We start from the raw sequence: 24,112 nt of genomic DNA, 5'->3' as shown, positions 1-24,112 counted from the left end.
ATTTCCCCGAGTGTCCGAAGGCGGTCGCTGGTATCTCAGATTCATGGGTGGTGGCCCGGCTGACAGTAGAAATTGACTACGCTTTAGACATGCCTCTGTAAAATTGGCAGTTCGATGTAACATAGTTGTGTGCGCAAGTGAATTGTCGAATCTGCTGGCGCGTGCTGTCGCTCTCCACTTTCCCGCCACGTTCGCTCAGAATCAAACATTAATTTGATTCATCGGGAGTTCCCCAAGCGGTGAATCTGTAGAATGCGCACCGATGACCTCAAATACTCTTGAGGTCGGCATAATTGATCTTAAGGTCCCCATCGGAAATCACATCAGTCGTTGTCTATTTTCGCAGTTAGTAAAGCAGAGAACGGGGATTGCCCTTAACGTTGGAACTGTCTTTAATTGCGCTGGTATTGCCATTGCCACTACGCTTCTGCTTGTATTCGCATTTAGTCGCGCTAAAAATCATTCGAAATGTGCTTTTGAACTAAAGAAAAAATGCACCGGTGATTACGACGCTTCCTAATGCGAAATTTGAGCACAGTTCTATACGTGCTTTCATTTCGCGATAGATTGGCTGGCGCGGACAATTTGTCTCGTGTGGCACGTTCCAACCGGAGCGAAATGTGGCGCGACTACCTCTATATTAGGGAGATCGCGAGAGGAAGCGCGTGGCAGACACGTGGGCACGATTCACAGGTGCTGCCGCAGACAGACCTCCGCTCAATCAGCGCTTTGGTGAACAGACGACTTTTAGAGTGCCTCGATGCGTGCGCCCCCGCAAACGGAGCGGAGGCGATCGAATGCATCGCATGCATGCAGCAACTCTAACGACGTGCGCTACTCTCGCGCCATCTCGTAGCCGTCGTCGCCATAATCCGTATTCTGAGGCACTACACTTTTCTTGTCACGCTTTCGCCGTGCCTTCCTTTTTTGCTTTCCTCCTCGCCTTCTCTTCGCTCTCGCCGTGTTTCATCTTCCGCCTCGCTCTCATCTTTTGCTGTGCTCGTTCGCTCGGTTACGAGGTACGACGCCCACGCTCGACACCGGAACGGGTGCCAAAGAACTGCGCTCTAAAGCATTATCATCTGCTCGCACTGGCTACACACATAGTCTGAGCCAATGTTGATCGCATTGCAGCCGAGAGTGCTTGAAGCATGTGCAGAAGAGTTTGTGTCTCTGTCACTGGCGAACCAGACCTGAAGATTAGGTGATTTAGGATGAAGAAAACTTATTTTATATTTAAGTTTTAATAGATGATCTTAAATCGACCATTCCTCACTTCGTACAGCACTCACACAAGAAGCGAGAAGCGCTGAAAAGGGGCAGAATCAGCGTTAGTACGTTCCCGTTCTCGAAAGCTGCCACTTGCACTCGCCGCTATCCCCTAAATGAAATGTGACAACGTGCACACTTGAATGTGTTGAATATCGCGTGAGCATCAAACAAACGGCGTGTCAGTGGCCTTTTAGCGGCGAGTGGCAGCGGGATAAGCGACAATATGCGCGCGCGTGCAAGGCGATATACACTTCTTGTTCATTCTGAGGTCTTGTTCGCTTCAGGAGAGCCCTTTGCCATTTCAAGACCGCTGACATGCTATGCAGACGACGCTCGCGCGACGCTATTAAAATTGCAAGAGTATATGTACATAGAAAGTTGACTTGTACCGCTGAGGAATTATTCGCTTTCGTGATGTGTTATATGCCTACTATTCCAATCCAGCAAGAAGCGATGGGTCTTTTGGAACAACGTCCTAGGGAACCGCCTCATTCAGCTGCCAATGATATCACTACTGGTAACGGTGTTTACACGTGAAAACTACGCGTTCCCTAAAGGAATGATTATAAGCGCGGAGGGAAGCTGAAGAGGTTTTAGAATTTGAAGATTTACGGTGGTTTGGATGGCTGACACGGTGTAATTCAACTCCTGCAGTTATTTTCTCGATTATGCGCGTAGAAGCGCCGCAATAGCGGTTTTAATTTTCGTTGAAACTATACCCTCTTAGCGCGCCGAGCGTAGCGGTGAAAAAACGGGCGCGAGGAGGACGTCAAAACAGGGGCCACGTGAGCGCTCTATTTGAATCATGCTCCACGCCGATAAATTTGATGACGTCACGATCGCCTTCGTCATCACAGCCAATTAAACAACCCGGGGCGTCAACCCGCAGACGCTGCTGCGGCTTGTTGTTGCTAAATTAAAGCAACTAGCGGTGACTTCTGACCCGTTAAACTGTGATTTTCGTGTTGAGGGGGTGAAAAAAATATATTAATTCGTGGAAAGCTCTTTTTTTATGTGCTTCAGCTGCCCTTTAAAATCGTATCCACAAACTAACCTTATACTTACCTTCTGGCCTAGTTGCCTTTTCGGTACTTTTAACGCGTTTCATAAACATACAATATATATGTGAACCTAGCCTTTTCCGCAACCTTATCGCAAGTAAACAGAAGCGTTTCTTAAGGTAGCTACATAAGAACCTTAAGTAGCCACTTATCCGGTTCAAGAAGGCCAAAGCCCTGCACGATTGATTGATGTCGTCGTACTTTTAATGAGAGCAGATGTTGGCGAAGTGCGTTCATATGTGAAACACGCAGCATGTACTCTGGGAGTGTCAGATTCCCATGTAGGTGTACAACGACGACGTGTTTGTTAGTAGATTACGCTTTTCGAAACGAGCTGTGCTCTATCTTCTATCCATGATGCCACTTACTCGAAGCCCATGCGCTCCGGGCGAGTGGCAACACGAGTGAACGCCACGAAGAAACTGCAATCGTCAGCGAATGATTGCGGTTTCCTCGTGGAGTCCCTTTTTCAGCTCGTCGTCCAGGACAGAGAGAAAGGGCCCCACTGTCAGCACTGGGACGCGTCTGCTTTCTCTATCTGCGGGGGGAGAGGGACACACTGTCGCGCTTGCTGCGGAAGCAAGGTATTTCGAATTTCACACAAGCCTGTCGCGACGCTTGCGATTGTCATCTTCAGGCCGGAACACTGGCGGCCACTTCAGAAGTGGCGAGGTGCCGTTTATAGAATGATCTGCAGTAGTTACCTGCGCCATATAGAGGTGGGGGAAGGGAATAAAGATCTCCCTGCATGATCACGGCAACCTACGAACGATCTCCGTCACTTGGACAGTCAGCGCAGTGCCGTCGCCGAACAGTGCGAGTCACTGGACCATAGAATTTATATTGATGGTAACTTCCCTCGAGGCGGAGAAGAATATACGGAAGGTGGTGGTCATGGTGGGGGCGAAAACATTGATTTTAGTAAAATACAAGAGAGTTGACCCCCGAAGGGGGGACACCTAAGTGGACTCCCTAGTCCGGGATCCCTGTGGAAATGGCAGCCGCTCGGGCACGAGCCACCAGGGCGTGCTGGGCGCACAAGGTACGGCAGCGGCTCTACCTAGAGCGCCGGTTAAGGCTTTAGCGCTGGTACATTCTGGGCGTCACCTGTACAATGAAGCGCTAGCAGCGAACCACGCCGCAGCACCCATGCAACACTAGGAACACACGACTACAAAAAAAAAAAGATTAACAAAAAGAAAAGTCCCACACATGTTGACCGACGAGATCACTACAACACCGCGAACTCGTGGCTATTTACACTGCTTTGAGACAGCGTGTGATAACGCGTATTCCGCTTGTGTTATTTATTTTCTCTACCGCGAGGCACGTACTTTTAATCAAGTAACTCAGCGATTGAGGGCAACAAAAGTTGATAGCCTCACTTTTCTTCTGGTTCCTTATGACGACAGGGCCACCTTCCACAAGGCTGCCCTTCCGCATAGTAAGACACGTTCTTGGAACGCTCCTTGGCTTTATCTCACACTTTATTATTACTAATTTTAAAAAAGGGCGCCTTATTATAAGGCCCATTTGTGAATACGGGTTTTAATCCAAGTCTACTTTATCAAACACGTAAATGGTTTGCATTGACAAATACGCAGTGACACCGTGTATATATACGGCCCAGCGGTCGCTGTTTTCGAAGGTGTCCGGTCAGTGATACTAGTGCGACTCTAAGTCATTAAATGGTGGATAAATGCCCAAATGCTTGTATTTTGCTATGTTTCTACATTATGTGATGTCGCCTATAGGTGCGACTAGGATTACATTTTAAACGCACAATGAGCGGTCGGTGTACGTGCCTATATGAAATGCGATATGAATGAGCTAATTGCACAGCCATTTTACCAGAGCAGCCAGAACGCAAGCGGTAAGAACGCTTAAGGTAAGAACGCGGTAAGAACGATTTTAAGAACGCTTAACCTGGCACTCGGCCGCGCAACGCTTGAAACAGCGAAGCTGGGCGATCGTAGCCAGGCATTTTTCGGAAGTGCGCGCGAACTTTTCATGTTATTACTCATGATGATGATAATTTCAGTTAGCGCGTCTCGGACTTATGGTCGTCACTGCGCGTTGCATAGCGCAGCTTGCAACACCGACACCGGGTTCCAAGAGACCCACTCCGGTGGTGGTGGTCGTAAACATTTATTGTTCGTGAGCGTTATGTATGAAAACTACTTGTGAGGAGGCTCAGGAGCGCGTAGAGTGGCAGGGAGGTTGTGGCGCTCGGCGACCCTCAAAGCGCAGTCCACCAGCCGCAGTCCACCAGCCGTACCGCAGTCCACCCGCCGTATTTGGTCGGCTGGGTTGGAGCTAGACACCGCAGGCTCCCATCCCTCGACGTCGGTGAGTTGCCACTCAGAGGGCGGCTAGAGCTCAGGGCATATGAACATTATGTGCTGAAAGTTAGCTCTAGGTGCGCCGCAGAGCGTACATTCCTGTCGATATAGGCCTGGATGAACCAGGGCGAGAAAATCTATAGAGAGGAAGGTTTGTGCCTGAAGCTGACGCCAGGTAGTTTGCTGGAATTTGGTTAAGCATTTGTGTGGGGGAGAATATGTTAACCGCATTTCGCGGTAGTGGAGGGTGATCTCATGATATGCTACCAATCGGTATCTGGCGTTATGCAAGTCATACGACGGCGTCGCTCGGTTGACGGCTGCTCGAGCGACGAAAAGGGCCATCTCGTTGCCTGGATGGCCCGCGTGCGCGGGCACCCAGATGAGCGTAATTGGTCTGAGGGGGGTCTGACGATTGAGAATTTTCCTTGCCGGTTCATGAACTCGGCCTTTGGAGTAGTTGCGGATTTCAGTTTTGGAATCGCTAAGAATAACCTCGGCAGCGGTGGTGGATATGGCCAGGGGTATGGCAGCCTCCTCCACCTCTAGGGACGTGCGTCCTGTATTGTGGCTGCTGTGGCGTAACGAAGCTGTTGTGACACTACACTAACAGCATAGGCCGGTTTGTGCGGGTAGCTAGTGGCGTCGACACACCGTGAGGCGGTCGTGGTAGTGTTACTTGTAGAGGGTTTTTGCCCTGGCCTGCCTGCGCGCATCGTGATGCACGGGGTGCATCTTTTTAGGCAGGGGGAGGATAGTGAGGCAGTTCTGTATGCCTGATGGTAAGGAGCGTGTCTGATCTTCCTCGGAGGTCGGCCTTAGTCCTAGTTTGTCCAGGATGTGCCGTCCTGTGGTGGTAGAGGACAACCTCACGATTTGGGCTGTGCGGTGGGCTTCCGTGAGCTCCTTCGCATGTGCCCCCATGCGAAGGAGGCGCTCATTAGGCGTGTGCCTGGGGAGGTTAAGCGCTGTCGTATACGCTTGGTGTATAAGGGCATCCACTTTTCCCTTTTCCGCCCTGGTGAGATGTAAATGTGGGAGCGAGTATACTACTCTGCACATGACAAAGGCCTGCGCTAACCTTCTCAGGTCATGCTCTCGCATCCCATTGTGTCTATTGGCTATTCGCCTGATCAGGCGCATAGTGTGGTGTACTCAGGTGGTGAGATTGGTTACGGTCGCCGTGCGTTTGCAGTTATACCGCATGATCATGCCAAGCAATCGTAGCTTTGTGACCTCTGGAATGCAGCACGTCCCCATGTGGATATGGATACTCGGGGCTGGAATTGGGTCTGTGCGACTCATGGGAGGGTGGACAACAAGAAGTTCCGACTTGGTGGGGGAGCACGCGAGGTCTATTGCCACAGCCCGCTCCGCCACCACATCGGCCCCTACTTGTAAGGTAGCCTCCATGCCGTCTATGTTGCCTGTGGTGGTCCACAAGGTAATATCGTCGGCCTACAGGGAGTGCGAGAGGTTGTAAATGTTCGCCAGCTGTCTGGCCATGGGATGAGGAGTGGCGAGAGCACTGATCTTTGCGGTGTGTCTCTGCTACCCAGCTGGAGCTTATTTGTTGTCAGTTCTTCCACAGTCAGGACCGCAGTGCTGGCCTGTAGGAAGGCTGTGACATAGGCGTGAGTTCTCCCACCTACGTGTACATCGGATAAGGCCTTCAGCACGGCGGTATGTTCCACATTGTCAAAGGCCTTGGAGAGGTCGAGTGCTAGTATCGCTCTTGTGCGTTTTGCATGCCGGGGGTGCAGGATTTTTTCAGAGAGCTGAAGCACGACGTGTTGCGTGGATAGATGCCCGCGCAAGCCAATCATTGTGTGAGGGAAGAGATTATGCGTTTGTGTATGGTGTTGGAGTCTTTCTTGTGTGACAAGTTCGAAGAGCTTACCGAGATAATTATGAGGTGAGTGAAATCGGCCGTAGATTACCCGCTCCATGAATGCGTTTTTCTCTCGCTCTGATAGCGCGCAAAACCTCTTCACCTCGCAGAGCACGAGCGTACGAACGCGCCAGCTCTGCACGAAGACGACGACGCTCGAACGCAATCATATGGTTCGCATAAATGCATACTCTGCAACCATGGCTGTATAGCCTAGTATAAACCTGAATAAGTGTGTCGGTTTGTGACATGGCCAGTGGCAGACAACGCCACGTGTTTTTGAAGGTATGCAGTGGACGCTCACACCTGGAATTTACCTTGGTGTACCGTTAGGCACTCATCGAGACACTAAAGATTTGTGGAATGGAAAGGTGCAGGAATTGAAAGCTCAAACTGACAAGTGGGCCGGGCGTGACCTCTCAATATTTTCACGTGCAGCAATTTGCTGAATTTTCTTAGTGAGCAAGCTGTGGTATCTCATGCAAGTCCTGAGCTGTTCCCGATTCAATTTTAAGAAATTTCATAAAGCATTCGCTGTGTTTGTGTGGCAGTCATAATATGAAAGTACAAGCAGAAACAACTTGTTTCGCAAGTTAGGTCAGGGAGGCTTATCATTACCAAACTTATTCTTAAAGCAACTGGTTTCTAGCTTATTGTTCTTGCGAGACACGACAAATCCTTTCTTGCGAACAGTTATTCAAGTCCGATTGAGTAATGCTCAACCTAACTTTGTTGTCTCGATGAGGAAGGGTGGGTGTTACGCAACGAGTAAATTTCTACGTGAAGTGGTAGTGGCATTTAGATTTTTAAACAACAACTTTTCTACTGAATATTTGGCTACTGTAACACGCAAGCGGATAAGCGCTGATTTAATAGACATTATGTTCCCAGAACCATTGTATCGATTATTGTACCGTGAAGGCCAAGGGAAAGATGTGCTAAAACGTGTGAAACGAATGATGGTTCTATGGGGAGTGAAAACGTTATTTTTTAGATTACATAGTAATACCGTGCCTGTAAAAACAAGGCTAGAAGAAAAAGCGGAGTATTTACCATGGGGTACTAACTGTTTACTTTGCAAGAAACCAGAATTTATAGAACACATGTTTCTAGATTGTTGGAGTGCGGTCTTCTTCTGGGACATTATGCAAAGAACTATTAAAAAATAATTACCGTTAACATACCATGGTATTCGATACTTAACTACAGGGCAAGAACGTATACCTTATGACACGTTCTTTCTCCTCGGCCTTCACAGCATCTGGAGAAACCGCATGGCTGCAGGGAATTGTGACATTAATCCGAGAACAGTAAACTCTTACTTTACTGAAAATGGGAGTAAACTTCGTGATGTGTTTAAGAAATTAGGTTATGAAGATGAACTATTGATCTTGATGAATGCTCTTGTCAAAATGAGTTTTCTAATCTCAACCGCTAGTTGACATCAGCGGTGGGAAAGTGAATATTGTCAGCTGATGCAGCAGTTTGTATTATTGTGTTTGCCGAATGTTCGGAAATAAAGAAAAAAAATGACTGTATAGCCTAGTGGTTAGGGCGCTCGCCTTGGGAGCAACGGTACGCGGGATCGAATCCCGCCTAGGCAAGAAAGTTTGTTTTCTTTCTTGGTGTCTTTTGCTACGCACCACAAATTACGGCGAGGAAGTGCCGAAACAAAGATTGTTTCGCCGAGAGCAAGTTCACTGTTGAATGGCACTTAGCGTTTCTTTTAAGTAAAAATTCGTGGGGCCGCAACATTGATATGGGGACGGATTACCAGCGAAGCTGTTGAGGCTGCGTACATTATGAAATTATGCATTTTTTTTTCATACGGCCCCACACTACGTAGGCACAAGCACCACCGCGGTCACCGCACCTCCCATACATCTGCTGTAACTTCTGCTGCAGCCGCGCCGGCACCTATGGCGCGCGTGGCGTTATAACCACAGAAGCGCAGGTCACGTGCACGGGCGCCGTCACCACACTCTTACCCCATCTCCCCCTACCCGTATTCATTGCTGCAGCACTGTCGCCACTCTTCTCCCTCTCCTTACCCATCTTCATGGCTGCAACGCCGTCGCCACAGTTTTCCACCCTCTCGCCTACCCGCCTCCATTCCTGTCCACGCGCCGTGATACGGACGTAAGCCTCCCTGGGTCGCTCCCCTGGGAACACATGTGGGGATGCACACGGGGCTAGATGTAAACAGCTTCGCTGCAAAAAACAGATCCACTACTAAGCGTTTGGACTGGCATCGGTGCTCTTCAGGATGATTTGTGCGCTGTACAATTTGAAACACAAATGCTGAAAGTGGCGCTTCAAGGTATCTTAAAGCGAGCGTAGGAAAAGCTTTCTCGAAGAGAGGTAAAGCACCTAATGGCATGTTGCAAGCATAGAGCCAGTGGCAAGAAATTCTACGGCAACCATGTCGGCGCGCGTTACAACAGTCGAGTGGTTTCAGTGTAATATCAATATCTTCTGATTTTATCGTGATAGCAATTATATGGACACTCTAGGCGAATTGGTGCCGTTATAGTCATCGCCGTGAGGTTCCATGTAAAGTCCACGGGCTATAAAATCGTCGCCGTGTGCCGTACGCTGTATGTGCGGTTGAAAGCATGCGACGGTGAGCCAGCAATCGCGGCTCGCGCCCACAAGGGCGGGTAGTGCGAAGTAAGCGCGCCTTCTTCCAGTCATGTACAACGCTCCGCACGGAGGGCAGGCAGAACCTGCGCTCGCGGCGCAGGTTGTGCACCGCGAGCGCCCACCCGAGCGGCTTTATCATGAAAGGCATCTGCGGTGGGGGCGAAGTCCGCCCTCCCTGTGTTTTCGGGGCTAAGATCGCGTTGGTGCGAGCGCCAGCACGAAGCTCAATTCGCTCGATGCTGCTGCTGCGCTGACTCACTCCAGCGTTTTCACAGCTAGTTTCCGCGGTTATCGAGTGACATGCGTTCACGTTTGCCTTATTGAGCGTGGCACCATGCTTGTTAAATTCATTTGTGTGCCTATGTTAACAGGTTTATATGAACGATAAAACTACTATCCTTACTTTGTATAGCTGTCTACTAATTTTCTATCGTAATCGATGCTTCGCATTTCGGGCGAAAATACGACTTTCTTTACAATACCAGCAGAGAGCCGTCGTCAGCACTCTGCGACAGGGCAGCCTGTAAGACGTAGACCACATTCGCCGGCAGCAGCCACAGGATATTCGTCGTTTTAGCCTTTGTATGTACAAGGTCCATGCTGCCGCTATACGCATGCCGAGGTGGAGCCTGTTACAGGTTATGGGGTTTTGCGTGCCAAAACCACCATATGGTTATGATGCACGCCGTAGTAGGGGACTCCGGTATAATTTGGACCAAATGTGGTTCTTTAACGTGCACCTACTCGTAAATCTAAGCACACGGGTGTTTTCTGCATTTCGCCCTCATTGAAATGCGGCCGCTGTGGCCGGGATTTGATCCCGCGACATCATGCTGAGCACCTCAACATCCTAACCACTAAGCAACCACGTCGGGTGCGGAGCCTGTGGTTGCGCGGCCTTTACCTCGGCCTAATGCGGCCCAACGCAAGAGTGCAAAAGCACACGAAGGATCCTATTTGAGCATGGGACTTCTTAGGGTTTTAGTGCGTCTACTATTCCTCACGAAATATATGACTGACCTGCTTGAAAGTCCAACAGCAACCGAGAGAGGCGGTCTGCTGACATGTCGAGGGTAGTACCTAGATTTGGTGGTTGCTTCAAGTGGATGAAAGAATACACCGGTGCATATTTATGAACAACCGATATCTGGAAGCATTTTGCATAATTGGTCACAAATTAATAATTTGGATTTGTATAACAAACAGAACATCCACCTCAAAAGAGCGCACGGTGTCTGGATGTGAGCAAGTGATCGGGACCTTGCGACGTTGACATTAGTAAAGAGGCGGCGTCGTTGATGCAATATATTGTGAGGTTTAACGCCGGCAAAACAGAGACTGAGGAAAGAAACGATTTTTGTGCCTGTGCATCTGTCGTGCATGTGTCCTGTCCTCCGGTGGGCCGTATTTTAGTTTCTATATTCTTTCAACATATCCCACAAACTTATTGTGCAGTTTCAGCTCCACATATATGGTTACAGTTCGGTCGCTGCTATGAAAGAACCGTCAGTTGACCGATTTGTTCCTTTCTCGTCCTTGGTCGAAGTGTACTTATTCAAAGTAGTTCTTGGCATAAAACAAATCACCATAACACAGCACATAAAACAACTGTGCTTGGGAAGCCCGACTAACGCATATGTTGTAATTTACGACTGCCGGCATTGAATCATAGCTGCCTCAGGAATTTGCTGACAAGAGTATGCGTGCCAAATGTGAACGCAAGAGAACGCAGGATTATAACAGAATTATTGGAAAACCCCTAAACGTAGCCGTATTCCGAAACGTTCAACCATATGCAGTTTAGCAACACCTGCCCACCTATCATCCACTCATCAATAGTTGCCATTGCATAAATGTTTCTTTGTTTAACCGTGAACATTGCTTCACAACTGTGCAATGCGAAAGTATTCAGGGGACTGCCTTCAGAAGTACTGAAAAAGTACGCTTCACAAATACCCCTGTGGATACGGGATCCAGTTCATTCAGCTACGACCCGTATAAAATATAAGGATGACGGCATAGTGCGCATAGTACTAACCGCCGACGTCGACACACGAGCCATCTGCACCTACTGCAATGCTCCTCGTCGAAACATACATGGAATGCATATTCGCGAGTGAGCCGTTTTCCACGTGTGATATGACGATTTATTAGACGTCTCACGCAATCGAGGCAGTCCACGAACGCTGATGGTGCGCACAGCGACAGACGCAAGAGCACTTCTTCCTCTTCTTCACTACACACGTAATATGGAAGACACTCGTTCAACTAGGCGCAACCACGTATTGCGATGCTGACCGCACCTATACGAGCGTGTGCGCTACCAGAATGCCTATAAAGAAATTCCTATTTGAGAGAAAGCCAGTCCAGGCGGTTCACAGGCCGCGGTTTCGGGAAGCTGCTTCCTCCACGCTGAAGCAATACGAAAGGGTTCCGGAGAGGAATTTTGGAGTTCACGTAGTTAAGCACTTAGTTCGCAGAGTTTAGTTAGTTAACTGCTAAATCCTGTCGTTACCCAGGAGGTGGAGGCCAGCTGACCTCTTCGAGCTCCCGTAAGTGTAGGAAAAGTTTGAATGGCTGGCTACGATTTAGTCTGCTTGCATCATGGGTGCAGTTTGGTTACTGCGTTGCATGCTTTTTACTCAAATGGCATTACTGTTTAAGGTGCTAGTCTAGCCAGGCAAATGAAGTACAGGTTGCATTTCGTACATTTAGGGTTTTACGACACCGCTCGGTGTTACAAAATTTTATAAAGTTTCACTATAACAAGAAGAGTGCAGGGGATGTTAAAAATTTTTAGTGATTTGAAAATAAGCAGTGATTTCTTTGCAGCGCCCAAGGTTTTGTGCTTGTCTACGGTTTTGGCCAGTAAAAGCGCTCCCTATACTCAAGAAGCGCGCTCGTAAAATGCGATACACAAATACACGATATCTTTAAAGAGTACCTTATGTAGAGGTCTCTTTACATTAGGTGACATTTCCCGCTGAGGGCATCAAAAATGGCCTAACTTTGAATCACTCTCAATTCACGCAAAAACTGTCACAAAATTTAGATTTTTTTATAGGAGATCTGTAAACTTTTGAAAAGTGAGTAATGTACTTAACGTGATATCCAAAATATGTATCGGAAAGACTAATGGCAGGTCTCTAAACAATGGTGATCTTAAGCATAACGAAGTTCAGAAGTATTGTGGGTTTATATTGACGGAAAGCCATTGGCTACCACTCATTGTTATGTTCCACTAGAATTCTCCAAAATAGACACTCCATCAGCGCGTCGTAGAACGATCGCGTCGGAAGCATTTATATACGGAACAAAAACATACCCTCTTTTAGGCACGGCTGAAGTCATTATTTTCGTGCCAAGCACAATTAGTATCGTGGACCGAAGAAAATGAAAATCGTCTGCCATGATCTTTACACTCCCACAGTTCAAAGCCGAATCATACCACAGGGTTTAAGGCCCAAAAAGAAAGCTTGGGCTATGAAATGAGGGGCTCCGGAATAATTTCAACCACCTGCAAACCTGAACACGGAAACAAAATTAGCGGACGAGCGTCCTTGCATACCAGCCCCATCCAGAAACTGGTGTCAAGTGACCGTGTTTGTTCTCCTATTTGGTAAAGCATTCAACTTGGATATGTTGCAAAGGAATACTATAAAGACTAATTTTCTCATTGGCAACCGCGTATTGACGTATCTAGGCACTGGACATTCACGGTAGTCCTAAAGATTTGTGATATTTAGGGGCTCGGAAAGCGAATGTCACTGGTGAATTACAGAGTGCTTTACGGCGTGGGGTGTGGCGGCTGTGGCCCACTCAGTTGCATGCGAATGTGCATCAGCACTTTTTATAAATGCAGTTGTCACAATGTGTGGATTCTAGAGTGCTTTAATAGGCAGAACTGTGAACATCACCAAGATTTAAAATATGCCGCAACAAAATATTTCGCAATCATGGCGCAGATGTTTGCGTGCTCTTGATTTGGAAAATGATGGTTTGACTACGTTGGTAAGCGTCGAATGTGGTAGTGATGAACTAAAAGTTATTATACGAAACTACACAGAGAGTCTGCCTAGTACGTTGCACGTCGCTAGATTGCAGCCTAAAATGTTGAACGTGAGCACTTTTTCGGAGCGCTATAACTTGTTACTGAACGTTCTTTTACTGAGTAGTCCATCGTTTAACAGAAACCCGCCTTGCAGATGAGGAACATATTTGTTACAAAAATTCGGAATATATATGATATTCTATTTTCTCTGTCGAGAATATGTTTTACTTCGCATAATGTTGCTAAATGCTTCTGCTGTCAATTTGTGGCATCCTTCAAATATGCTTCTTGCAAGTCACAACAAGACTTCAAAAGATTTGTACTTAGTATTGGGTAAGTCGATGTTTGCTACATAGTGTGTTCAAGAAAGCGGAAAGCCAAGCACACAGAAAACACAGGACAAGGCGTCCATTGCGCATTTTGCATGTCATCATTTCGCACCTGTCGATAAGTCATAAAGCCTCTAAACTTATTCGAGGACGGCAATGCTCTAGTGTGGCGGTAAGACTTACGAGACCATGCAACCGACGGACTGCGTTAGGGCATTTGATGTAGAAAATTATATGGGTCACCTTTTACTCGGTGTCCACTGCTTCAAGCAATCAAACTCCTTGTTCTTCCAGTTTTGGTGTTAAACTTAAATTCAACGTCTTGCTCCCCTGGGAAGATATGCGTTAACGTTATATTCTCAATTTCAGATGGCCTCTGTAAATACTTACATTACTCCAAGAACAGTTGGCGCTATGGTCATCATAATTGCATTCACTTCAGACATTGCTTTTTCCTCAAAGAAAGAACCAGGTACGTGCAGCCTTGAAATGTGAAAATATAATGTCTTGAAATCTCCGATCAGACTGAATGTTGAGCTTCGTTTAGGGAAGTAATAAAATTATAACACTCACTAAAGATGTGTTAGCGCCATTCTTACAACCTGCGAAAGTGATCTTCAGTGTCGCATATGCATGGGCAGCTCACGCACCTTTATTCCAAGCTGCAACACCACCGACACGAAACAGACATTCATGAGCTCAAATTATAGCACTATTTAGGAAAAGGAGAAAAAATATTCCATAGCGCCTATATACTCCGCCAGCGCGGCACAAACGAAAGCAGCGCAGTGCAGTTCTAGTACGAGCCAACGAACTCCAGCGAACACCAGCGCGTATACAGCGCACACCAGTGCACCCCAGCGTCACAGCAGTGAAACCACATCTGGTCGAATGTGACCCAGCTCTTATCCAGCGATCTCACCAGTGTCGCAGTGACTCCCAGTGACTCCCAGCGTTCACTAGCGTACGCAGTGCCACCCAGTGTCAAAAAACTCGCTAGTTTCACACTGGAACGCACTGGAAAACGCTGGTTTTTGCAATAGGGTGTCGCAAACGTTTCAACAAGCGGCTTGTCTTCGTCGGAGCAGAAATTGATTTAATTAGCAGCTCATTTATGTTCGCGTAGCTCACTGTTCCACAACTTCAAAGAAGCAGGGGGAGGAGAATAAGCTGGTGGGCCATGTAAGCGGAATGACTGTTGTTCAAAATGTTCAGCTGTTTTATAGGTGCAACAAGTAGAATTACTGCTACAGGCTTAGAAGCGTGGCAGATGAAACCGGGAACGGGTCTAAGCATACATGCACGCGCTGACAAAACCGCGGCTATATATCTTCCAGGAAAATCCGGAAATATGAAAATATGATGTTCGAACACGTGAAAAGACAACAAAAATGACAAAACAGAAAGGTGATAAAGAAGCCCTATAGAGGAAACTGAGTTATATACAGACATGCTTGGCTGAAAGCGAAGTAATGAGTTGACATCTTTTTTAGTGCTGAGTGGTAAAGAAATGACAGTCACATTGTAGTGAAAAGTAGTGAACGGAAACGAGTAAACAACACGTGCCAATATAAATAAAAATAGGTGAAATATTCAGCTTATGCTGGGACAAAGGGTAGATTCTTAAAACCTTGATTGTGATGAGAAAATAATAATAAAGAAAGCAAAAAAAAATCTATTGACATGATAAAATGGGATGGGTGATGATCAGCTCTGGTCTACCCAGGTGAAAAACAGCGAAAAACTGAGGGAGCTTGTGGTATTCGTGTCACTGGTGTAACAAATAGATTGAAGTGCTCCCTTTGAAAAAAAAATATGTTTGTTCGCTCCATTGTATTGACCCAATAGATGAGGTCGGATTTTCTATATTTTCTGTTCTCGGGTAGTGAAAGTGTCCCTTTTGAGTATGAATAATTTCGTCAAAGTTGTTACCTCGTGTGTGAAAATGGCTGTGCGACTGCTTTCGCAAGTTTCTTAGCCGAGCCCGTACGATTTCTATTTCATCCGATGTTCGATGCCTGTTTAGATTAAACGGACATCGCCAGTTTTACGTCAGTGTTTGTCGTCCATTCCTCCGAAAGTCATTTGTCGAAGCTAGTTACACACAGCATCTCCACAAGAAAGACAGTGAACAGCTGTACACAACCCTCAGTGCGCCGCCGAGCCTATTCAAGAGAAGATGGTGGTGCTTCTACAGAATTTCTGTGCTATATTGGGATCAACTGTATGGTCCTCATCATAACTGGCTCTTCCCCTACGTCATATTACCTGGCCTCGATTCTATATTCCATGAGGTGAAGCCAAAAGGACGCACTGTGGCCTCAGTTAAATAAATGCGTTTATAACACTGCCCATCAAGTTAATTGAGCGTTGTTACGTTGTCTGGGACAAGCGTTTACCTAAAACATGAAAAAGAAAATGCCGTTGTCGGAGGCTGTGTAAAGGGTGACCGCCACGTTTCTTGCTGGTCGGGCGTTATTTTTATTTCTTCAGGCCACGGTAAGCTACCTCAGCGAAGGCAGGGCAGGAGCAGGAAGAACCAGGCCCCGTGACAAAGAGACATGGGAACGTAGTAGCGATCCCCCACAAGCACAAGCTCGCGTTTAAGATGAAAAAAAAAACGGATATCGTGATTGCGGAGGATATAATGGTCAACACCGGAATAACTTTCATAACTGGGCAAGAGAGTATGTACCCTCACACCGCAAAGGAAGGATTGCTCGACAAAGCCTAGAAAATGTTTTCATGTTGATAAAAAGAGTGTTGTACATGATTTCATGATCTCGCGGAAGTAGATATATAGGTTTAACGGCGGGCCGAGTCAATGACTGGTTACGGTAGTATGATAATAGTGAGCGAAGAGATGTCGGTGCGGATTTGGTCGAACAACGTGGTTCGTGCGGTTGAGAGCCGATAATGGGGAAATTCTGCGCAAGTTCTCCAGGGACTGGACAGCTGAATCACCTGAGGAGGCATTCCAACTTGTGTCCCGGTTTATATTAGATGGTGCGGAATATTATTACTAGCACTCAGAACTGCGTCACCTGTAGCGGCCCAAGCGCGGCAAGGCATGTTACGAGGCAAAGCGGGCGTTTTGTTTATTGACTAATTCGCTTGTTGTAAAGTTATGCTCTTTATTCCGCTGTTGCTGGTGTGGCGCCGTGGGCGCGCGTGCTAGCGAGTAGTGCTTGTCACCTGCTGAAATTCGCGGGATATCGCATTGCTTTTAAATGCATAAAACTCACTAGGGTAAATTTCAGTTTCATGGCACCAGTCCTTATACAATTCCGTTTTGTAAGTCACTATATTTTTTCCTCAAGCTACATTTGTTTACAATAAACTGAAATTGAAAGCTACAAAGAATTTCCTCACATTTGCTGGCATACATTATATCACGAAAACAAAATCTGATGCGTAGCTTTGCTTTCTTGTGAATGTTTTCATATCTTGTCTATACTGATCAGCTGCAATTTATGGCAATTGAGCTCTGGCCTGTGTCACGGCATAGTTTCGCTGGTATGTCATTTCAACCCGGTGACTACGCTAAAATTTGTCGCTATAGTGCTACAGGTGTGTTTACCACACCCTCCGCCAATTATTTGGGCGGCTTGTAGCAGCAGTGCCCTATGATTAGTAAAGGCCCACCACACATTCCTAGGAGCATTAGCAAAAGTTCCTTTTATGCTGCAACACTGCATAATACACCTGTATTTTACTTAAGTGACGTCCGCGAATGCGTAGCAGAGTGGCACTTACGGGGGCGTTAAATATTTCATATTGCTTTCGAAATAGATTAGCTTAATGCCCATAAGCACCACGAAAAGCTAATTTGCTGCGGCTGCTCCATTCAAACAGCCCGCCGTGATCACCTTTCTCCCTGCTTGTAGAACTGTGATGAGTAACTTCAGCGACAAAAAACTATTTTACTCTTGAAAATACGCTGATCGAATCTTTAATGGGTAATGTCGCAATAATAAAAAAAAAATATATGGCACAATGACATACCACCTCAAGCGGCGACAACGGCAAATGTGCGCTTTTTAGCTACCTTATATTTGGTAGTTCAAAAGCTTCTCGACACGTTTATTTCTCGACATGACAAACGGGCGACACACATATTTGGCGCGAGCCGCTGTACATGGAATAAAAGGAGGAGAATGCATTGCAAGGCCACGAAGCTCTTTATCTTGCACTTTAATTTCGGGGAACTACACTAGAAATCATTGCGTTCATCCAGACATCCAGAAACAATTATTATAAAGTTCAAGCGTAAGCGTTGCACCATCCACCGTTGCCTTCGAAACGCTTCGACTCTCATATAAAAAAATCTAGCTGTTGCCATAGATTTCTGTGAGTCATAATAGTATGTGATAGAAGGACTTAATTTGAGGGCCGTTTCATGAACCTCTGCTCTCGAAGTAGTAAGCACCTGGTGTACCCGAAACTCCCGGCGAAATCGTTGCAATGGCACTTTTTTACTGAGTAGTGTGCGAGTAAATCAACGAAAATTATAATTCTATGCATATAAATATATTTCACTAATGTAAAGATCCGTTATTCTTGCGCATGTCTTAATCAATGAATTTTTTTTCGGTAGCTACATCAACGATGCCGCCTACCACAACTACACCCAAACCGAGTAAGTAAATAGCCCGGTTACTTGCAATTACAAAAATGTATAATGTATAGTTCTGAGTGATGGGTTTTACCGTCCTAAAACGAGACTCTGGCTACGACAGAAATCGTAGTGGAAAACTGCGAGGTAACTTTCAACTACAGGTTTTCTTAGAACCAAAGACAGCGACAAAGGTGGCACACGAAAAAGCCGACAGCTCTATTTCCTGCAATTGTGACGTTCCTCGTGTCATGCCCTTAGTGCTGTTTATTGCAAGGCAACCCTTCTTGGGTGCGACTGAAGTCCGCTTTCTTGGTCATCTGTGTTTCATTTTCTGTATGTTAAGCACGGCGCACCAGCATGTTTTACGCCCTGAGCTCTAATTTTGCCACGTGATTCATGGACTAAAATGAGGTCCAGGACCGCGTGCTCTTAAGCAGAACGCCATATTAACAGACCCACCAGGTCGGGTACGCTATACTCTGGCTTAGAGAGTTCATTAACAGCGCCCTAAATCTGCTAAATACAAGACCGTGCCTTGGTATTGCTATAGGCCTTCTAATAAATATCACATGCCGCGACTGTACAGTGGATACGGTGTTCTACTGATGAGCAAGAGGTAGCGTGTTCGATTTGCTGTCTGGCCAGCCGCACTTCAACCCAGGAGAAGTGCAAGATTTCTCGTGTAATTATATAAAGCTGTATGTCATAGAACAACAGGCTGGGTAACACTACTCCGGAGCTCTTCACTGCACCGTTTCTCATAGCCTCCGTGTCGCTTTAAGACGTCCATCCGTTCTTGCTTTTGTAGCCTTGTCCAACACCTCAGGTAACATAAACAGAATATCTACACATTCTTCTTCTTGTCTTTGAAGTTGTGTAATTGTTTGTGCCGATATTTATGTAAGCATCTTTTTTTGTCATAATTCTACTGTAACCACATACGATGTTTATCCATTCCCCCAACACGATAAAAGATCGGCACTTTGTGCCTGTGTAATCATTCATGATAAAGGTAGGTATGCCGCCGCAGCTACGTAACGTGCCCTATGCCCCACTTATGTTGTATTGCGTAGATATTCTCTTGCGAGTACCCCAGCAAAGTCCGTCCGTCCCGTGACACCTTATATCTACAAAATAAATTCATTATTGATTCAGTTAACCCATGTATATGTTATGATAGTGTAATACTATATCATTGACAGCGTTAGAAAAAAATCAAGAAACATTCTTCTAACCGGGATTCTAACCCGGGAAAGCAGCGTGGCAGGCACATATTTGTGTGAGCCACATTACATTAAAGTGAAAGTTGCTTTGGCCCGAGTTTACATCACTCCCTGTTCAAGTGAAAAAGAGATTAAGAGGTATCTTTCCATTTCCTAAGTGTCCTACAGTCCTACAGTGATGTGTAAGCCTTCGTTGGTGAGAGCACCAGCCAAATCTGTCCGTCACGCAACGCCATCTACCTGCAACATAAATGCATGATTGATCGCCCTAACACACGCAATCGTTATAATCTAATAGTAGATTATTGGTAGCGCGAGAAAAAAAGACTGCTTACGTCGCCGTGGCAGCCGCCAAGGTCATAACGACAAAAGGAAAATAAACAGACAAAGAAGGTGGGGCATGGCAAAAAAAAAAGGCTTTGACAGCGCTTCGGCTCACTTGATGCAATACATCGGCAAAGTAAATGCATAATTGGTTGAGTTAACACATGTGTATTCGTTATAATAGCGCAATAGTAGATTATTGGTAGCGATGGGTACACATGCATATCCTAGCTACATAAAGCCCACACACCCATAACAACATTAAATACGCCGCCACCATGGCTGAACCTAGTTTCAAAATTTTCAGGACAAAAATAATCGGACCACAAAGTCAGTGTAATCATAAGGAAAATTACGTTTTTAAATTTCACTCCGTAAATAATAAAGAGTTATGTAAAGTTCGAACCCACAAACAAATTGACATGCAGCAAAGGCAGGCGTAACGTTCTGTGGACAATTTAGATCTACGTAATAATAATATATAAGCGTGAGTGTTGAACAGTAGCGAGTTTTAAAGTACATCATGGCGGTTGTGACTAAAGAGAAACCGCAAGTGCTTCTTAAAAATTAGAACCGGAAACTAGTTCTTTACAACTGGATGCTACATAAGGTGCCCGCGGGTATTTATGTGTGTGTGTGTGTTAAACATTGGTGACAGAACTGACCCTTGCGGCAGCCAGACGGCGTTTTTATCGTATAGAGACTGGTCACCACCGGGTACTCGTATTGTAAACGCGCTGTTGGACAACAATGTTACAGAAGTTCTGTGAGTTGTATTGTTATGCGTAAGCCTTCTTTGTCTTGGCTGCTACTTCGCTCTTCCTTACTTATTTACAGGCAAGATAATGAGTGCGTCAACAGACCACAGCTACCTTTCGTGTTTACAACACAAGCATCTACACAGACAATATGGCCACGGTTTCAGTGTAATGGGTCACATGTTTTACATAGTCCCCCATCGGGTTGTCATTGGGCGATCGTGAGGATGGATTTAAAAAAAAAAACTACACCCACTCACTGAAAAATCAGACTAAGCGGTGCTCGCCGGAGGCCTCCGTCTGCCAGTATTTTTTTCTAATTTCACATGCTAATAGATTCCAAATGATGCAATAAACGTTAATTCTTCCCGCAGGAAGAAGTTCGAAAGAAAGAAGACGCGCACGCGGAAGGAAATGAAGCTGTGTGCCCCTTTTAGAACATACTGTAAAAAACACTCGGACGTAACTTTTCCTAGATTTGAAATCATAGCAAGAGAAGGAGAATCATCTCCCATGAATATATTGCCGAATGACGCTTTTAAAAGCATGTAAACCATTTCGCATGGTGTTCTGTCTGTCTGCAATTGTGTCATTAACTTCGAGCTTAAAACCAGAAAAAGAATGGTAAAGCGAACGTAATACTGTACGATTATGTCTATGTAGCCCCCTCCCCCCCCCCCTCTCGCCCTCGAAAAGGCGAATGTTGAAGAAAGAGTAATCATGTGTGTTAAACCATTCAAAAAATTTGTCGGTCCTTCCACTCTATGACGCTGGTTAACCAGTGAAGCTGAAACGTGCAGCCCCGGTGTTTATCACTGGGTTAATCCCCAGGGTTCATTAAAGTATTTCTCGATTAGGAAGATACACGTTCGGCTGCGACGGAGAGAACTACGACATTGACGTTATGCTCGCAGTCCGCCGTTGTCGCTTGCGTTTGATGCCTCGAGGTTTGCTCGGCGGCGTGGTTAGCAGCATTCACCCGCAATTGCCGCTTGCGATTATTCGAAAACAAATTGCTTAAAAATTAAATCTGTCCGTTACGGTAAGACAATGAATGGCTTACACCCCCTTAAGCAATGGCTCATAACCCCGTAAACGCGGCCTCCCCATTACGACGACACAAAAGAAGTGAAATTCTACGGTAGAATAATGAGGGGCAACGCAGCCAGCTGTGGAAGTAAACGACTGACGATGACGAGGACGAACGCGGGAGCAGTGGCACGAGCGCGTGCATAGCACGAGAATGAGCGCAACCCGAGGTCTGGCCACCATACCATGCGGTGCCAACGGGCCAGCTGCGGTAGAAGACGACGACGCTCGAGCCAAAGCTAATGATGATAGTTTTCTTAACCCAGGCGATTTCACCTAGCCATATACGATTTCGCATAGAATTATATAGCTTCGCTTTAAAACCTGTCTAAGAAAACATATGTACCTATTGTCAAACTTAACAAACGACCTGCCATTTACTTGCACTCGCGCTCAAGCGGTAGAGAACCTTGATGCGCGCTACAGAAATAAAGCTGTGAAAAATATTGTTTCTCTCGAAGACCTACGTGTTACTTGTAGTGCTTGACGTCTAATGGACAATATACCAGACTACAGCTTACAAATTCACAATCATGGGAGTGTACCAACCAGCTAAACTTTCACATCCATTACTATATTTGCGCATACACAAGTCTAGTAAAACCATAGATACTGTAGCCAAAAATAAAAAGCCTAAGCGAAATGAACTGGTCGAATGCATATTCCCTGCAATAGAAAGCAAGATAATTTCTCTGTAACTTTTTATTCCCAAGTATACTCTTCCATTGTGCATTATTTTGGGCTATTGCACTTTTATTATTGTGTGGTCACTTGGACAAACAACATAATGCCTTGCGTCTAAACGTATAGCTATCTACTCTTTCTGTAGTCAAGTTATCAGTGGCCTTTTTTATCGTGTCATACGATTTTTTTCTGCAGCTGTTCTTTTACCAAATTATATTATCTTGATCGTGAATTATATCTTGTAATTTTTCGTTTTCACTGCAATTTATAACCTCGTCCTCAGCAGCAGGAAGCCACAGCTACTGCACTGCTGTGGCTGTTTCGTCCGCGTCTATAAACATTGGCATTTAACTACGTGGCTCCATGAGAGTTCCTAATGTGGCCTTTAAGAGCTTGACATCGTATTTCATTTCATAAACATTGGACGAAATCTTGCTGAACGCAAGTTGGGCTGCGAATGACCACACTAACACAGAGTCACTGATTTCGATGAGTAGTGTTCAGTATTTGACTAATGAGAATCTCTTTCGTCCTTTCTCGAGGGCGGCGGTGAGCACTTGCTGGTTAGTCATATTAAATTGTAATGAAGTGTCGTGAAACACTATTAGTTTAAGAGAACGGCGACGCAAACGCACTCTGTGTATCGTTGCTCCGGGTGTCAATGCTGCGGTACGCACTACATTTGCTATTCAAATATTAAGCAAGGCACCTGAATCCCTGAACCGGTGTACTAATCTTGTGAAACATAGCTTACTGTGTAGTGCGCTAAAGTTGTACTACGTCTTACTTTAGCGGAAATGTTACTAGGTTCAATGTGACGCCTACACATAGGTACAAGCATAGCCAAATATAAATAAACTGTGTTTTGAACTGTTTCAGTTCTCTGTACCTATAGAGATCAAGGTTACTCGGCTGGTGAAACAGTCAATCTCACTATGCCTTGCGAACAGCGCCATTGCAACGTAACGACAGGAAACGTAACAGTTACGAGGTATGTTCTGTTTTCGTTTTAAATATGAATTTAACAGTAAGAGCTTTCTGTAGGCTTTCCTCTCTTTTTCGGAAGGCTGGATGTAAAAGTGCAGTTTTATGGATATCGATTGAATAGAACAACGGAGCACTAAGCATGAAAGGCGGAGGAAGTGATTACAACCGTAAATCGAAAAAAATTCTATAGATTTTCACAAAACTTGGTGGTCAATGTGATTTCTTTCTGTAGTTATTTGGATGTGGTAGTTAGTTTGTCAATATGAGCAGCAGCGGCTGCGGTGGCAGCAGTAGGACCGGCTGAAAAGTCGAAGGAAGAAGCAAGGAAAGCTTCGCTTCATTAGTATGCATATCCCACATTCTCTCATACAATATCACGCGAAGCATTTCGCAGGTATCGTGCGCAGGTAGCGTCGTTTGTTGTTCCACAAGGCGTTACGCGGTGGATCAAAGTGTTTGTCTGAGGCAAACAGTTGTGTGACTGACGCGAGCTTCTGTCTGACTACATCTGCAGACAGGCGACGACGGTGAAGACATCGTGGGCATGGCGGGAGACAGAATGATTGCTTCTCTGGCCGCGCGACGCAAGTTTATGCGACACTACAAGTTATTACGTTCTGTTAGGTACTGGACGGGCACAAGGGAGAGAAACGTAGATGGTGACGTCATCTGCGACGATGTTGTGCACTCCGACGTACGTAGCCCATGTCTGTGACATGGGCTACGCTAAAATGACAGGAGTATTATATAAGCGTTTCAACCTGTTGAACGTGTGATGATCATGAAGGCGCTACAACGTTCTACATTTTCTACGTAGGATTAGCTGCTACCAGCTAACAC

At 45.9% G+C, this 24,112-nt stretch overlaps 1 long non-coding RNA gene across 1 annotated transcript in view; it reads left to right on the top strand.

Moving 5' to 3' along the window:
• Nucleotides 1-23,272, top strand: part of LOC125945406 (uncharacterized) — a 41,963-nt gene extending 18,691 nt beyond the window's left edge. The window contains exons 2-4 of the long non-coding RNA XR_007466878.1: nucleotides 13,959-14,061; nucleotides 18,187-18,228; nucleotides 23,165-23,272. This is a non-coding gene — a long non-coding RNA (uncharacterized LOC125945406). The remainder of the gene's footprint in view (nucleotides 1-13,958; nucleotides 14,062-18,186; nucleotides 18,229-23,164) is intronic.
• The last annotated feature ends 840 nt before the right edge of the window (nucleotides 23,273-24,112 follow it).

The sequence above is a fragment of the Dermacentor silvarum genome, chromosome 5 (assembly GCF_013339745.2).
Source record: "Dermacentor silvarum isolate Dsil-2018 chromosome 5, BIME_Dsil_1.4, whole genome shotgun sequence".
In the NCBI taxonomy this organism is placed as follows: domain Eukaryota; kingdom Metazoa; phylum Arthropoda; class Arachnida; order Ixodida; family Ixodidae; genus Dermacentor; species Dermacentor silvarum.
This window is presented reverse-complemented; position numbering and strand designations above follow the sequence as displayed.